The 16,721-nt window shown below is 41.4% G+C and overlaps 1 long non-coding RNA gene across 1 annotated transcript; it reads right to left on the bottom strand.

Annotated features, from left to right (window-relative positions):
• Positions 1-3,093: 3,093 nt before the first annotated feature.
• LOC106948471 (uncharacterized) lies at positions 3,094-15,539 on the bottom strand. The gene is made up of 3 exons (XR_001425181.1): positions 15,528-15,539; positions 8,418-8,424; positions 3,094-3,574 (listed from the first exon to the last, which is right to left on the bottom strand). It is a non-coding gene; the product is annotated as an uncharacterized LOC106948471 (long non-coding RNA).
• Between the last annotated feature and the right edge of the window lie 1,182 nt (positions 15,540-16,721).

Genomic DNA, 16,721 nt, shown 5'->3' with positions numbered 1-16,721 from the left:
TAACCCAGAATATTGATGTGTGAGTTTTGCAATCAGATGGTGGGCATCGGTGTGAGGCACAGAGTACAAAGGGAGGCTCGGTCGAAGGCCTCAGCCCACTTGCCAAAGTCTTTATGGCACCCAGAGAGCCATGCTGCAGCATCATGGTCCACAGCATGGAAAGACATGGGGCAGATGGGTGCAGTGCAGCAGCTCAACCTTATCCCTTTCTTCTCCAAAATGTAAGTAAACAGTGGTGGGAATGGCACAGTGTGAGAGGGTTCACGGCTGAAGCAGAAAAGCTGTTGGAGGAGCATTTGGGGGGCTGGGAGATAGAGTGGGAGTAAGAAACTGTTTGAGGTGATGGTGGAGGGGAGTCTTTGGGATCCTGTAAAGACGAGGGAAAGCCAGTCCCCCCTTCCCCCCAATCACATCTCTTTGAAACCCAAGAGCAGGGGCACGAGCCCAGCGAGGAGTGGCAGTGTGGCCCAGCGCCTGGGCAGACAGGCAGTCACCGTGCTGGGCTACCGTCCAGCTAGCCTCTCCTGGCCCCTTCCAACTCAAGCCCACCCCGTCTGTCCCAGGCTTATGGGAGTCAGGCAGCTGACCCCCAGCGAACACACCGAAGCGCCGTCTCATATCCTCGGTTGAGTTTGAAACAGCGGCAGTGTCCCCCCGGGAGAGAAGCCCTGCAGGGATGAGAGGGGGTTGCTTCCCCTGCGCTCAGGCCTCTGGATGACGGCCCGAAGTGGTCTGCTGCTGACGATAACCCCCACCTCACCATCAGGCCGTTCTGCCTTCAAGGCCTGTGCAGGTCCACACATCCCCATGGCAACAGTGGCAAGGCCGTCCACACAATGTGAGTGGGCATTGAGCCAAGTGATGCCAAACTGGGATGAGGGAGAGAGATTTTGAGAGAATGCTCAGTCCAGAACCTTTTCACCTTTGTTTTGTCTCAAAGGTAATCTTGTTTTTGGCTCCAGTGATTTAATATCACAGACCTGATCAGGACTGTCATTGAACATTGGTCAGAAGAGACCTTTGTGATGTTCTCCAGCACTGCTGCATGTCTCTTAAACACCAGCAACTCTCTTTGCTATCTAAAAATGTGACAGACAGCTAAAAACTACACCCTGAATAGGAACTGGACTGATACCCCCCCGAGTTCTTAGTTGTGTGTTTAAAGAGACGTCGTCACGGAAATATTAAGCTGGCGTAAACGCAAGTAGTTTGATGACATTCACAACAAGCAACTAAAGTTGGTTGCCCACCCCCTCTAAGCCACCAGTAAGACACTGTATATGAGGGGATGGATGGTGTTTACTGAGAGGGGATATCTGCTGTTTGTTTTGTTGCTCTGCTTTCCGACCGTTAACACGACACAGATTTCCTTGAGTGCTGTTTGAAGCGCGTATGCGTGCGTGCCATGTGCTATATTTGCTGATAACAGGATTTGCTCGAGTTGTAACTCACCAGTTGAGGAAGGTTAATTGTCAGCGAGAGTAGTAGAATGGCTACATGCAGTAATTATTAGTCTAAGTTGCTTTATTATTTAATGGTGCTAATTAGGCATTAACAGTGCTCTTCTTTTTGGATCACAACTTCAAATGCATGTCAAATTGCATGAAGTTCACTCTGACATCCATTAGTGGAACGAAGGGAGTGGTGTTTTGTAGATGTCCTTTGCCTGTTCATTATTATGAAACGGATCTGTTCTCAAGGTATTGATCAGAAAACTAGCAGTGGGGATTTTCAGAAATGGCTCATTTAAGTGCATCCTTATTTAGAACAATACATTTCATGGTTGGCAATTTTCTTTTGTTTGTTTCCAGGACAAGATGTGAGCAAAAAAAACAAAAAACAAAAAAAAAACAACATTTATGTTACATCCACAGACATCAGTGTATTATATTGGGATTCAATGTTATAAATCAATGTAAACCATCGATTAACTGTGAAGTGTGTTTTTTTTTCTTTCTGCAAGCAGAAATCTAAAAAGTGTGGCATAAATTCTCAATCGGTCCCTTTTACTCTCATGTGCTTAAATAAAATTGCCTAATTGTAATATAAGCACGAGGAATGTAGTAAAATTATAGCATATAAGGTTCCAAAAGGTTTGCTAGAGAACATTAGTGAAGAAATGACATCATCACGAACACCAAGGAAGACAACAGGCAGACAGGGAGGAGAACGTTTAGAGCAAAGTGGAGTTATACAGCAATATCTCAAGTTCCGAATATCTCAGTGTTCAATTGATCATCTGTAGATGAAAAGAGCATGGGAAAACTGGAAACCCACCGAGACATGAATGAGGAGATATCTGCTGTTTGTTTTGTTGCTCTGCAAGAGGAGCAGCAAACAAAGAAGCATCCAATAACCTGGTGGTAACTCTGCAGGAGCGACCACAGCTCAGGCTCGTTGGCATGTTGTTACTGGAGTTAACAGCACAGCTATTGGTCATAGACATCATAAATCTCACCTTAGTAAAAGAGATGGGAAAAAATACTTTTAGACAGTGGTTTAAGAAAACATGCTCACAGTTTGCCAGAAGCCATATAGGAGATGTAATTAAGACCATGGTGCTCTGATCAGGCAGGACTAAAACTGAACTTTTTAGTGAGCATGCAAAGGGTCATGAGTGGCAAAGAAAAAAAAAAAAGAAATCCTCTGGTAAAACATGGGGATGCTTTTCTTCAGCAGGGGCAAGGAAGCAGAGCTACTTTGAAGGTGGATGGAGTTAAGTACAGGATAACCCTGGAAAAAAATGTGTGAGACATGAAATCGGGTCAGATGTTTACCCTAAACTTAAAGGAAACGCTATTAGGGAACGGTTTAGGTAAAGAGCCTTCATATGCGCTATAATGGTCTAGTTAAAGTCCAGACATAAATCAAATTGAGAATCTGTGGTAGGTCTTGTAAAATGATCTTCACAGATTTCACTTCACAATTATAGACTACTTTATGTTGGTCTATTCCTTTAAAATCCTAATGAAATGCGAAAAATATGAACCCTGTAAGAATTGTTTCTCAGTTGGACCACTAAGTGGTGTATGATTTGTTTTGAGGTGCACCCATGCAGATAAGACTGGCATGAATCTGGCATAGAGGTGAGGGGGAAAGTGACAAGGAAAGAAAGCAAGAGATCAAGGCATGACTGCCAGTGCATGTCATTGCCCTACACCCTCATCAAATAGCCCCGTGCTGCTTACGCTGCTGACCAGACGCAAATTAATTTGGACGCCTGAAAAGACCGCAGAGCCCGGGACTCATCTCTGCCCTTTAAAAGAGAAAAGACACCAGCAGAGAGCACTCTTCCAACAAGGGGTGGGGATGGGGGCCAAGCAGAGAGGTTTTGATGGGTTTCAGTGGAGGGCAGCACAGTGTCTAGAATAAGATGGGAGGGTACGGAGGACACGGTTGAAAATGCTTGTCCTGCTATGATGACAAGATGGCTCAGCCACCACTGTGCTGCTGGCCTTCCCCTGCTCTTCCCTCGCTGGTGCTCCCCCTCAGGTTACCACAGAGGGAAGAAAGGGGCAGTTGAGGCGGGAGGTGGAGGACCTGGTGGTTAGCTGCCGTTTAATCTTCGCCTTGGCTCACTGGAGATTCTTTCACTACAAGCCCCACTCCCTCCTCTTCCCAAATCTTCACCTGATCATCCTTGGGTCTGCTTTACGGGGGAGCTCTTGATCAGTGAGGTGATGGAGAATGGCTCTCGTCACACACTCCAAATAGGATCGGATTACCTGGGAGTAAAAGGTGAGAACTGCATGGAGCCTGGTTAAAAAAAGAAAAAAAAAAAAACGTAATGGTGGTGGTATCAAATCAGACACTAACAAGAAATAAGCTCAGTTTCAGCTGGCCTATTTGAAGGAGATTGATCAAGCATGAATCTGTAGAGCTTGTGTTTGCTGTTAATGGGGAGGACAGTGAAGGGCTTGTCCTCCAGTGGCATCTCGTTGGCATGTCGTTAACCTCCCAGGGTTCAGGGAAGCAGAGGCTGAAGAGCAGTGTGGAAGGAGCCTGTGGAGAGCTGGATCCCAGCTGGAGGACAAGGTAACAAAACAGCAGCACAGAAAAAAGGAGGGGTAGACGATGGAGTGAAGGAGTTAAAAAAAAACACATGCTGGGTCTCAGAGCACACCACCCGGGTTCAACATTATACCTTTAAGTGGCTCAAATTAGATGTTTGAATAATGTGGAAATGCATCCAATTCCTGCTTCACTAAACTAACCACTTATTAAGTCAAAACACCACATATCCAGTAGTTATTATTTAGATGTCCTCATAAAACCATTCAATCGGAAAGTAGCCACCAGTAAGCATTTCTTAAAACTTCATTTTAGTTATTTGCCTCTTTGTGTTCATGCTTGTTTCACATTCTGGTCTCTCCATAGCCTTTTCTGAGATTTTTAAAATATTTTACATCTTGTTTGCCTCATTTTTTTCTTAATTCACAGTTTCATTCATTTAGTTATTGGTTTTTTTTTTATCACTGCACTTTATAATGATTCCTTTATTAAATCTCAAAGTACAGTAAGGATCCACTTAACCTTACGTTTTACAGTAAAAAACTGAAAAGAAAAGCTCAATATATTTCAATGTAAAATATTGTTTTATTAAACCATGCAAAAACATACATTAGAAAGCAACCAAGTAATAAACTTCTTTGGTTATAATGGCACGAAAAGAAAAGCTGCCATTAAAAAGTTTTTAGATTCAGAGGAGTTGGAGTAATTACATGGCTCAACTTCACAGAACAAAAATGCTTGAAGAGATTCAGAGACGGAGCTTGGTAACTCTCCCAAGTCTTGTGATCAAGCACTGCTGGTGACACTACAACCTTCTACCCCCTCTTTTCAGAAATGCACTTTTCCTCCCCCCTTTTCTTTTCTACAGTAGTAATGCCCCCTCACTATTTTTCTACATCTTATCCTTTTTAATTAGAAAGCAAATTCTGCAGCCTGGAGAGACCTAATCCTCTACTGCCCAACAATGCACAGAGTGGCTTTGAACAGCCGACCTACAACCTCAACCCCCAACGCTTTAAATCCCCCCACACAACCCCCAGCCTGATGGACCTTCAAGGGAGCAGGGGGCTTGTTCTCCTCAGAACATTATTACTGAAGAAATCAAGTGCTACAGTATTTTGTAAAACTGCATATTTGCATTTTAGCAATGTTAACAGTAATTAACAAACTGAGTGACACGCGTGACAGAAACTACACAAGAGTATGCAAACTTGCACTGTCTCCCCCGGAAGAGATATAGCAGCAGCTGATTTGCATATATATTAATGTCCATTATTGTATAGATTAGATCCCATTAGTTGAGCTGATTCTGGGAGAAGGTGCAGTCACTAAGATGCTAAAAGTCCTGTTATTATGTTAAAATCATATTTAAATAGTTGGAGGGCAAGAAATGAGAAGGGGGTTACGGCACTGATACAAGGTTAAGAGCGATAAGGCGCCCTGGCCATCTCAACAATATGTTCCGATTAGAAAAGAAAACATAAAACTGAACATAATTAACTGCACATTTCACAATTCGTGTCGACAATCCCAGCTTTTCCTAGCTCATTCAAAGTGTGGACAGGGAATCAGCACACAGTCTGTTGAAAGTCGTTCCCAGATTAATTCCTGGCTCCTTCGCACAGTTAACACCTAGGAGATGAAACCTGTGTGTCTCCAGTGATATCTCACATAATGAAGGCTCGATCCATGCTAAAGCTGCAGTATGTAATTTCTATAAATATATGTTAAAACTGTCACTGTGTATGTTACAGTACAATATGAGACAAACAAGAAGGCGAGCTCCTCTGGCTCCTCTCTGTGATCCTAATGACATGAATACACAGCTCCCCATCAAAAACAACCAATCAGAGCCAGGAGGAGGGTCTTAGCGCTGTCAATCATATGTGCTGCCTACATGCTACACCACACATAGTTAATAACTGATGACTTAATTGAATGCCACTCTTATAGTTGAGTTCACAATTATTCACACCTCAGGCAGATTTAGATTGAGTTAATTTACATTCTTATCAACAAAGACATTGAGTATAGCAAAATGGGACAGATATCTCCTGGAAGATAAAAAAACAATGTAAAGGACAAAATAAATAACAACAATGTTGAAAATTATTTACACCCTTCTCAATATTCAGTGTTTGTTTTCTAGACTATTTTTTACGGACCATATTTTTTGTATGTTTCCACAGGAATTATGATGATTTATTAAGTAAAATAAGCTCCAAGTCTTTGAGATTGGAGGGTGTCTTTGGCATCACCCTAATCTTTAGTTCCGCAGATTCCCTATCATATTCAAGTGAGAACTCTTGTTGGACAACTCCAAAATGTTCATTTTACTTCCAGTAACAAAGCACATAATGATAAGAGTAAAAAATGATTTTAAACCCAAATCAGTCAAGGGAATGGATAATTTTCGACTCAGTATTATACAGTATTACTTAAAAAGAAGCTACGGTAAAGCAAGTTTGAACGTCCTCAGCTGGATATTAAATGAGTTCAGATTCCCAAGACAACATTTCCATCTTATTTTCAAATTTTCTACTTAGAAACTTTCCCTTTTTGGTTTAACAGCTTTGTCTTCAATAAGAACCACAGGAAGCAACTTTCTTAGACCAAATTAATAATTGCTAAGCTAGTTAACACTGATAGAGATGCCCTGGGCAGGTTAAGGTTTTGTGTTTGAGTGGGCTGGGAGTGCTGGGAGACAACATACTCACTCTTTGACTTACTCAAAGCTTCAAGGATCTTTCTTACATCCTGTCTCAATTAGTTACTCACGCTGTCGCTCAATCTGTCACGTCATAGATGTCAAACCGACACAACGATGGAGGGGGCCGTCTGGATGAGCACACAACAAGTCTCCGTGTAAGCATCCAACATGAGAGCGTGGGTCACACTCTGTGCCTAAGGCCACCGTATCCCTTTCTCACTCAAGGGTTCAATTTTCAGAAAGCTACTTAGGTATTATTCTAATCCCCACCCAGCTTCACCCCCTAAGGCCAGAACCTTGGTTTGCCATGTTGGACCCCTGATCAGACGCTGTGTTAAAGTTTGAAGCGACACTCTTCAGTTTTAGTTTGGTAGATTTGAAATGTTCCAGCTCGTTTCAGCAATGCAGTGGTCTAGTGCTGCTGCCAGACTCCTTAGGAAAAGGCTGAGCTGCCAGCTAGTATCTGATGAATTTTATGCCAACATATTAATAAAACATCATCGCCTAATTTGCTATAACAACACATTAGCATGACAAAATCAATGACTTTGATTTGGTATTCATGTATTTCTCTGAACATATTTGTAGATCTCTTGGGCCTGATTTCTGCTTGGAGGTGGTGTATCTGGAGGCTGCTGCAGATGGGGGAGCAGGGGAGGTTATAGTAAGGACTGCTGGGAGTTGTGGGGACGGACGCCTCTGTGGGGTTTTTTTTCTCTCTTGTACAGTTTTGTTGTCTAAATGTTTTACAAACTTAATTGGCATCCCCAAGGGGAGGCAGCCAGCTGTCTGCCTGATGGCCGGGGTTTTTAATTTGGAGCATGGCGAAGGTTAGCTGAACACGGAAGCTAGCAGAGCGGAGCAGGACGTGCACATGTCCTGATCAAGCCCAGTGTTTGCTTGTTTTTCCCTCGTTCAACAACAGCTTCACAAAACAAGAGTGAAACAGATGCTATCTAACAAGCAGAGAGCACAGAGTATTAGAACTAATATAAATTTTCTTCTTGCAAGTTTTACTGCTTCTTGGTATGCTAAATAAATAAAAAAAACATTTCACAAGTTTTAAAGGTTTTTATTAAGAAAGACTTAATGTTTATCCAAAGTGCCAATGTTATCTCACTGGGATTACATTTCCTGGTTATTTCCCTGAAAGTTTAGTGTTTTGATCCTTGAGGCACTGCATGCTAAATATCTTTTCCCATGATCTCCATCTTGCTAGAACAAGTGTTGTTGATCGCCTGGATTGTTGGGCAAAGTCGTCTTAGCTCCATTTTTTTTTTTTTATTCGTGGCAGCATTTTTAGTAAGTTTGGAGCCACTGACAAGAGGCAACCCTAAACATGAATGATCTTGGGATGCTTCACTATTTGCATGATGCAAAACTCATTGCAGAGTTTACCTTTTCTTTTATAATCGAGGAAATTCTAGCAAAATCATAATCTGTCCTAGAAATTGTTAATGTCTTAACCCTCCTGCTGCTGTTCCTGCATGAGATCTGCACTGGTGGCAATTTAATCTCATTTAATCCTCTTTAAGAGATGAACCTGGAACTTTCTAGACTTTTTTCTTACTTTGTATGAATTGACCCGCTCTCGTTGAAGCTCTTGATTTCTCTAAGAATGGTTGAAAGAAGCAATGTCCTTACCTTGTGAGGCAAAGCTTTGATGTTTTCTTGAAAGAGGAATGCTATCGAGCACCTGCTCCCTTCGGAGTGACATCACCTGTTCTACACTCGCTAAGATTTTTCCCTGAGATGAAATGATGTCATTTTGCGGCGGATCCCAGACATAAAACAAATGAATTTCTAGAGAATATGTTTACTTTCATTAATCTTGCATTTCATCAGATGACTTCTTAAAAGCCTCCTTGGCTCAATGCAAACTGGTACCATAAAAAATGAAGCAGTAAAAATAATTATTTCAGTCTCAAAAGTTTCAAAAGAAGTCTTGATGAGTTTGGGGTAACAAACTTGTGAAAACTAGGATTTAATATAAAGGATGATAGATACATGCCCATGTTGCAATTTTGTCCATTCTTGCTTCCATGTTGTTACTGTAGTCAAATCACTTTGTGCCTACATGCTTAAGCCATGGTGTATTAGTTGGCTTTGCAGTTTGAAGCATTTAAATAAATTATTCACATGCAGGTATATAATTAAACATATCAGTTACAATTTATTTTAATTGTGTTTTATTGTCAGAGTATAGATTATCACAAATTAGAATCACTGATCAAACCAAACCAGCCTCCTGCCGGTAGATATTAACGATTAGTCATGTAACCATATTTCCTTACTGTAGACTATGAGGAGATTTCACAAAATCTCCTCATAGTTTCCTACCTTATCATCAAATAAGGTAGAAAACATTTTCCCGGTATGAAATGTGCCTTGGCCCACATCTCCATGTTGTACCTGAATAGGTTAAGTTCAAAGGAAGGATAAAAGGTGACATGACTAGAACCTGTTCTTGAATAATGACTTAAAATATGACTTAATTTGACTGACAGTGCTTGTGTTTATATTAATTTAACATCGTATAGGTAAGATGTATACCATTCCTTATGCATAGTGAAGCCAGAGTGCATTTCTCCTGTCTGGATGATATTGAGAGAAAAAATCTTCCTCCTGGTGTAGGAGATCAAAGAGCACTTGAGAGGGGAGCAGCACCATTCATTTCCCTTGAAGCCAAACCAGCTTAGCATGTTACAGAGTCAGTGGGACTCCTTTGATAGTAATGTCTCTCCATCATGCTCCATTTGGAGTTTCCATAATCAACTCCTTTACAGAAAAATGATTAGCAGATCTAGGACAGGTGGTTCCTGCAGCAGAGCCATAGTTTTTACATTGTCTTCCACAACATATGTATTGGTTAAGTATCGTTGACGTCTATTGAGAGCCCTGACTGAAACCCTGCGGCATGACACTGATTCTACAAAGCATCATTAGCTACAAAAAAACTCCATCTTTGCTCAAGTCTTGTGTCAAAAATAAACATATTGTTTGTGACCCAAGAAAACAACCTGATGAAGTGCTGCTGTTTTTCATCTTAATGTCAAAATTACATATTTTTCCAGACATATTTACCTTTTCTTCCCTTTTAAGCTATAGGGTTTGGTCCGAATTATCCAAAAATACATACAAGTGGTTCCACATTGTACAAAGTGTGTAATCAGCCTACAAGCACACACCTGCAAACACGAATCCATCCTGGTTTGCGTTCTGCTGTAGTGGTCTACATGGCGGAGTTTGCTCTGGTTTGCTGGTCTAACCTCTTCCAGTGAGCTGTGTCTGTAGGACATGTTGACTCTGCACACATTATCACCAATGCATGGTGGTGCATAGTCATGCAGGATAATTGGGCTACAGTGGTGGCACAACAGCAGGGAGTACAAAAGTTTGCTGGCAGCTCAAGGGTAAATAGGACTTGTCATCCCCACAAAGTGACATTGACAGATGAGGGAATTATAAATGTTTTCTTTAATTCATTAGTTGTAACTGTTCAATGCAGCTTTGAGGCGGCTATGCTCACTTAATGTTTAACTTTAGGTGATCTGAAACTGTTGGTTTCTTCTCCATTAAAAAAAAAAATCAGATGTGACATCTCAGCAGATGTTGTTTTAGGAGCTTACTAACAGTGGCAGCCTCTCTTCTTTAGATGGGATACTCTGGAAAAATGTTGGCTCTGGGCCCATCGGGATTTCTTTTTTCTCAAACAAGAGGCCGGATGTGGAGGATGTAGAGGATCAAGGGATCTGAGGCTTAGTAAGAGCCCTGTATTCATGACGCATAAGTCTGGTGGCTTGAACTGGAGCAAGCATATGCTGAGGTCTTTACTGGTATTCAGGGTGGGACAGTCATTTAGCCATCAAGCTGCCTATTCCTGGGGACTCTCGTCAGACCTGGATGACTTAGTGGTCAAGCCCAGTAAACCAGTGTTCACTGGACTTGACTTGACATGAACAAATGCAACTAGATGAAAATTAAACCACACCGGCAGGTCGGACCATCTTGGAGTTGGTGTAGTTGTTCTAGACTTTTACGGGTTTCAAAATACTCTAGCCGATAAGTGCTGTGAGTGGGCTGTGGACGGTTGCACCACACCCCTGGATGAGGTGCCGACTTTAACGGAGCACGCGGGGCACTGCTGATTATTCAACATGTTTCTCTAATCCCGGCCCTTGTGGTAGGAACCTGCGAAAGAGCCCGGTCTTTGTGTCGGGGGGCTAATCGTGTTTTGGAAACGCCGATTGGGGCTAATCTCCTGGCCTGCCTCTAACGTGGAGCCACTGATATCCTCTGCTGCGATAAATTAAGCTTCTTATTAATCTAATTATGGTACATTCATCCCCACAAACTTTCATGTGACTTGGAAAGCCCCCCATTCACCAGTAACTCCTGCTCCCCCTCCACCCAGCCCTTTCCAAAGGCAGATCTTGAGACTGACTGCCCTCTTTCTCTCTAAGACTGCCTGGTCCAGGCTGGACCAATTAGGAACACTCAGGATTTTGCCTCTAACAAGCATTCAGGCTCCAGTCAGCCTCTTCACACAGACTGGGGTCAGTCTTAGTTTTTCTCCACCTACCCCCGTTGACCCTTTTAAATCTCCACCTGGTTCACTTCATCTGACTTTAACCTTGTTTCCAATAACATTTTCTAGAAGGCACACAATGCCTTCACAAATTATTATTCACACATGCAACACTTTGTAATTTGATACCATTAAATACAATCATCACAGAATCCAATTAAGAATTTTGTGGCAAGACTCAAAAGTCACTATCCACACCAATAATTCAATATCAGATTGAATGGATCCTCTTGGTCTAATCTAACTTAGCTTGACGTAAAGAAGGGCCAATATTTTAGCCTCTATAAATCTGGTGGAGATGTCAGTCAAAGCATTGATGACTGTGGGGCTGAATGCACGCATGCTTCAAAGAATATTGAAAACCACACAACATTTTCCATCCACTTGACAAATGAACTTTTTTTTCGCTGACGTTTGTGATTTTATTGTGACAAAATGAATATCTTTGCAAGGAACTGTATACAAATTTCTATCTTTCGTGTTTTCTACCAATTCTCTTCTGGTACACTTCACTTACACAATGTTGACCTTTCTTTGAGTCCATTTTGATTTGGATTCTTGCCTTTTGCCACTTGCTCAGCTTCCTGTCTCTGTAAGGTGCCAGTGCTTCCTTAACTGTAGTTCCACTCTCCTCAGCCTGATGCTGAGCTCAATGTTTTGGCTCTTTTTCGCAGGGTGCCACGGCCCTGTCTAGTGGGAATCTTAAGATGTGGGAAACTCTCTGCAGGGAAGTGAGAACAGGATGACAGGGCTCATATCTACGAGGACAGTGAACCTGAAGGGAGATAAAAGAAGTTCGCATTTGCCCTTTAGCAGCTGTAATATAACCCCAATCAACCATGCAGCCTCTCTTACCTTTCCCACCCCTGCTGCTGAACTCAGACAACTATCCCCTGCGAGGCAGAGAAGAGTGTTAAACTATTTCTGCTTCTTTTTTTCCCTTTTCACTCAAAGTTGTTAAGAATCTGATCATTTCAGACCATTCTTTGATAACCCTCCAACACTCACCTTCCACAGGTATAATCTGTGTGGCATTAACGTTCTCCTGCTCTCTTGCTGATGCTTTTGAATTGTTCTTTCCTCAAAGCAAAATCTAAAGAGTGAGACAACAGGAAGGCGCTTGCTGCTGTTTGTTCTTAAAAACAAAGGTTCCATGCTGCTATCAAACTCCCATTAGATACAGAGGAATTGAGTGTGCGGTCGTCACCACGCACCAAACGGCGAGGTGATAACACAACGCAGAGGCAGGCCAGGACGCTAATTGCATGCCGAATATTTATAGGGTAGACAATTAGCTGGTGCCTTTTATATGCAAAATAACAACAGCAGCAGTGGCAACAGAGAAAAGGGTGGTGATGAGGGGGGGTAAGTAATTAAGATGCTCAAAACAGGACAGGGACATGCAGTCTGTTGTGCTCTGATTTGTTGCTAACAAACACAATAATTAGCCTGTTATTGGCGGATAATGAAGTTGCCACTGTCCTCTTCCCTCAGTCAAGTGTCATCCTGAGCAAGGACGTTCCCAGTGCTGCTGCTGGGACCCCAAGGACGAAGGCTTGCAGAGGGTAGATGGGTCATGAAGCCTCTCGAGGATCTCGTCAGGGTAATACATCAATCAGGCACAACATTATGACCAAAGACAGGTGAAGTAAAAAAACACTAATTAACTCTTAATATTAAACAAGGGGTATAGATAGAAGGAGGTGCAGTGATACAATCACATGTTCACACAAAGGGCACCCAGTGAACATTTTCCACTGGCATTAATATGCATTTATATAATAAATAAATGCACTTTAATGCAGCCAGAAGCTGATAACTATTGTTAGTCCTGACAGGCATATCAGTGAAGAGGTTAAACAATAAAATGCTGTTAAAGAACATAATAGTGAGTGTTTAGTGCAAGATATTTAGTGAATCGATAACTTTCTGAGCAAACAAGCCATCATTAGATTGAATGCCATACGGCCAAGTCCTGTTCATATCCCTTGAAGATTTAGGATTATAGAAAACCTTTCATGTTTCTTCTCAGTAAAGGTAAAGTTTTAATTTTGGAGAGTTCTGAGTTGAATCTGATGGAGAATATATGGAGGGAGCAAAAGATATAATCACTTAAACCCAGAGTTTTGTCCATTGTTGTGGAAAACTTGCTTAAACTAACAGTTATGCCAAAAAATGTGTTGATTTTGTGAGAATCTCCATGATTGCAGAAAAGCAAAATACTGGAGGGACTGATTCATGTAATTTGCCCTCTGGAGTTTGGAGGGCCACATAAAAAGCTATGATGGTGAGCCAGGTTTGACCCTCAGGCCTTGAGTTTGACACATGTGTCCCTAATTGTCTGCTAGAGTGTATTCTGTGACAGATTAAAGCTGTTTTGGCAGCAAAAGAGAAACCCATATGGTATTTGGCAGGTGGTTATAATGTTATGCCTGATCAGCGTTCAATAGTCCGCTTGTAAAAACAAGAAATGTTCTTAATGCTGTACTTTGGCTTGCATAGAGCGTCATTGTGAAAGTGAAACATCTTAATATGTGTGTACATGTGTATGTTAGAGTTTGTGTGTGCAGCAGCTTCATAAGATTGTGACCGCAGGTTCACTGAATCAACAATGCTGTCTGGCAGGATTAGGTGCAGCCAGAGCTGATTTGATATTTGTGGCTGATAGTGCTTGTAAGCACGCCTTTGTTCCCTCCCATTGTGGCTAAGATTAAGGCAAACCTCCTCTTCATCATCGTGCTTCGGTGTAGTAATAACCTAGATAAAGCTACTCTTTGATTGAATCATTGCTGCGTGTGTTCAGGACCTCCTCGCTCTCGCCTCCCCCCGTCAGCTGTCGCTCGCGCGTCATATTCCTCTCTTCTAACTCCATCGCTGTTATTCATCTCGGTTTTTAATTTCCCAACTTTTCATCTCTAATACCTGTCACTCACTGCTTGTCGCTAATGAGAACGTTTGTGCTTGTTGATTTCTGCTAATGAAGTCTAAAATGTGGATGGTTTTATTGATTTCTGCTTGTAAAGGTTGAAACTTTTGAAATAACTTTTAACAAAGTCTAATAATCACATCAGTTCTTTAAAAATCTTAGTTTGAATACATAATTGAACATATTTTAGCAGAATGTTTACTGAGTTGTTTGGAAGTTTACATTTGTTAAAAGTGGTTGTCACAATAAGAAACATTTCATTGCTCAGATTTCAATTATAGATGGTCTTGAAAGTCTATTACGCTAGAGTTTTCACATGGCAATTAATTCTTTATTTGTCCATTTTAATATTATTATGTTAACTTTACAGTAGTTATACAATTTAAATTTTCTCTCAAATTGCTTATATTGTGGTACATTTTTTCGCTAATGACTAACAATGAAAACCTATCTGGGCAATGAAGCACAGATTCCCATTTCAGGATTGAAGTAAAATGTTTTTGGCAAAGCCCATTCTGATTCTTGTGTATTTGGGATGATGACATCACAACAAGATCAGCTGGAGTAACAAACATTATGTTGCACGAGTGACTTTTAAAAGTTTTGGAGATGTTATCCCTTTTGGTTAAAGAGACATTTTCTTGTCAAAAACAATGCCTGAGTTCTTTAGGTTTTGGTTAATAGCAAAATTTAAATGACAAATCTGTTCCTTGATAAGAAAAACTGGGTTTTCTGTGGCAATCATTACTTTTTTTCACTTTTCACTCTGGATTTGTATATTTAAAAGGTCAATGATGTCCATCTCTGACCCAATTATTGTCATATGACTTACACAACCCCCTGTGCCAGTTACCGACTAATCTTTGGATTCCTGCAGTCAACTAAGCTAGAGTCAGAGTTGGAGTTTAGCTTTACTAAGAAAACCATTTTGCAACTTGTATTTTTGTGACATTAAACTTTTAGACCCAAACTATTTTACCCAACCGGATTTAAAGCTGCTGTCCTTTCAGCAGAACATTAGGAGGCTCCACAGAGCCAAATTAACACGAAGGACCGCTACAGCACTCATGCAATGTTACAACAACTTTAAACCCCTGGATTATTTTTGCAGGACTCCGTTCCAGGTAGCTCCACTTGGCAGCTGTGTCTGTGATTTTGCTTTAATTGCTAGCTTTAACAATTTCACTTCAGCAGAACTTACAGAAAAGTTGCATTTTAGCTTATCTTTGCTCCCCTAATAAGTGTTGTCACATGATAAAAGACACTCCAAGTCATTGATGTGATTGTGAAACTTTCCTCCCTCTCTTGCTTCCTCACAGAGGTTAATCTCTACAGGTATTTCTCCTCGGCTGCTGTTATTAGAATGCAGCAAATGCTCTCTATTGATGCATGTCAGAGCCCCATTCTTTCATCTCCAACATTTAATTTACCGTCCTGTTGTGCCACTAATCCTGTGTCGTGCCATTTCCTCCGCTCCTCAGATTGCTCTCTCAAAGCCCTCTCTTCGCCAGATAAAGAGGAAGGTAATCGCCATTGTCTGGCTACAGATACACCAGTGCCGGCTCCCCTTCTTTCTGCGGCTCCAAATTAAAGGGCCGTCCTGCCCTTGCGCCCCCTTAATCACTGCCCTCGTCTCTCTGTGCGAGTGGACCCCAGGGCTGTTGCACTTTCATCCGCAAATAGGCTTTGAGTGAGAACCACCCAGGGCTGGCCTCCTTGCAGGAGATCCCCACAGTCTCTGCTCTCTTTTGCTCCTCTCTGGCTGTTCCTGCAGGAGTTTCACTTTCAGCGTCACACACTTTATCTTCCTCAGGCCCCCTCTGATTACTGAACATGGAGAGCATTCTGGTTTAGCTTCTGTTGCACCCATGTGAATTTCCCTCTCTCTCCTCAGGAGGTCTGACCCACAAGTCTGTAGAAGAACTTCAAAGTGGAAGAGCATAGATTCATTTCTAATATTTCAAAACCGTAGGTAGAAACATCCGCAGTGACATTTTTCTTTGATTACTGCACCACTATCTAGTCCAAGCCTCGACTTGCTTAGTTCATAATATACAATGCAGTTTTGTTATTATCTGTTTTTGCTCTTTTGTCGCACAAAAATGTTTGAAATCATCATATAGTTTTAAAAATGTATACAAAATTAATGAGATTAAATACAAAAAGCAGTTTTCAAGTAAATGTTTAATTTATTAGATTAAAAAACAGTTCAAACCAAGCTGATCCATTGTGAAATGTAAACACCACCTCACAGCCCTTCTGCTAACTATAATAGAAAAAAGATTACTGCCAGGCATTTGGATTTATAACATCACTAAAATAGAACCTGTCTAGCAACATGAAGTAGGTCTATAATCAAGATCTTATGGCCCTATTTGCAGTCATTTCAGAACAAATGAGAAACAAAGTCACCAAAAGATATCCGAAAGTGTTGGTTTACCAAAAAGTATTTCAGTATCTTGAGGTTGCAAAAGAAACAAGAACAT

The sequence above is a fragment of the Poecilia latipinna genome, unplaced genomic scaffold (assembly GCF_001443285.1).
Source record: "Poecilia latipinna isolate Pla-1442-1.1 unplaced genomic scaffold, P_latipinna-1.0 Scaffold290, whole genome shotgun sequence".
Lineage (NCBI taxonomy): Eukaryota > Metazoa > Chordata > Actinopteri > Cyprinodontiformes > Poeciliidae > Poecilia > Poecilia latipinna.
This window is presented reverse-complemented; position numbering and strand designations above follow the sequence as displayed.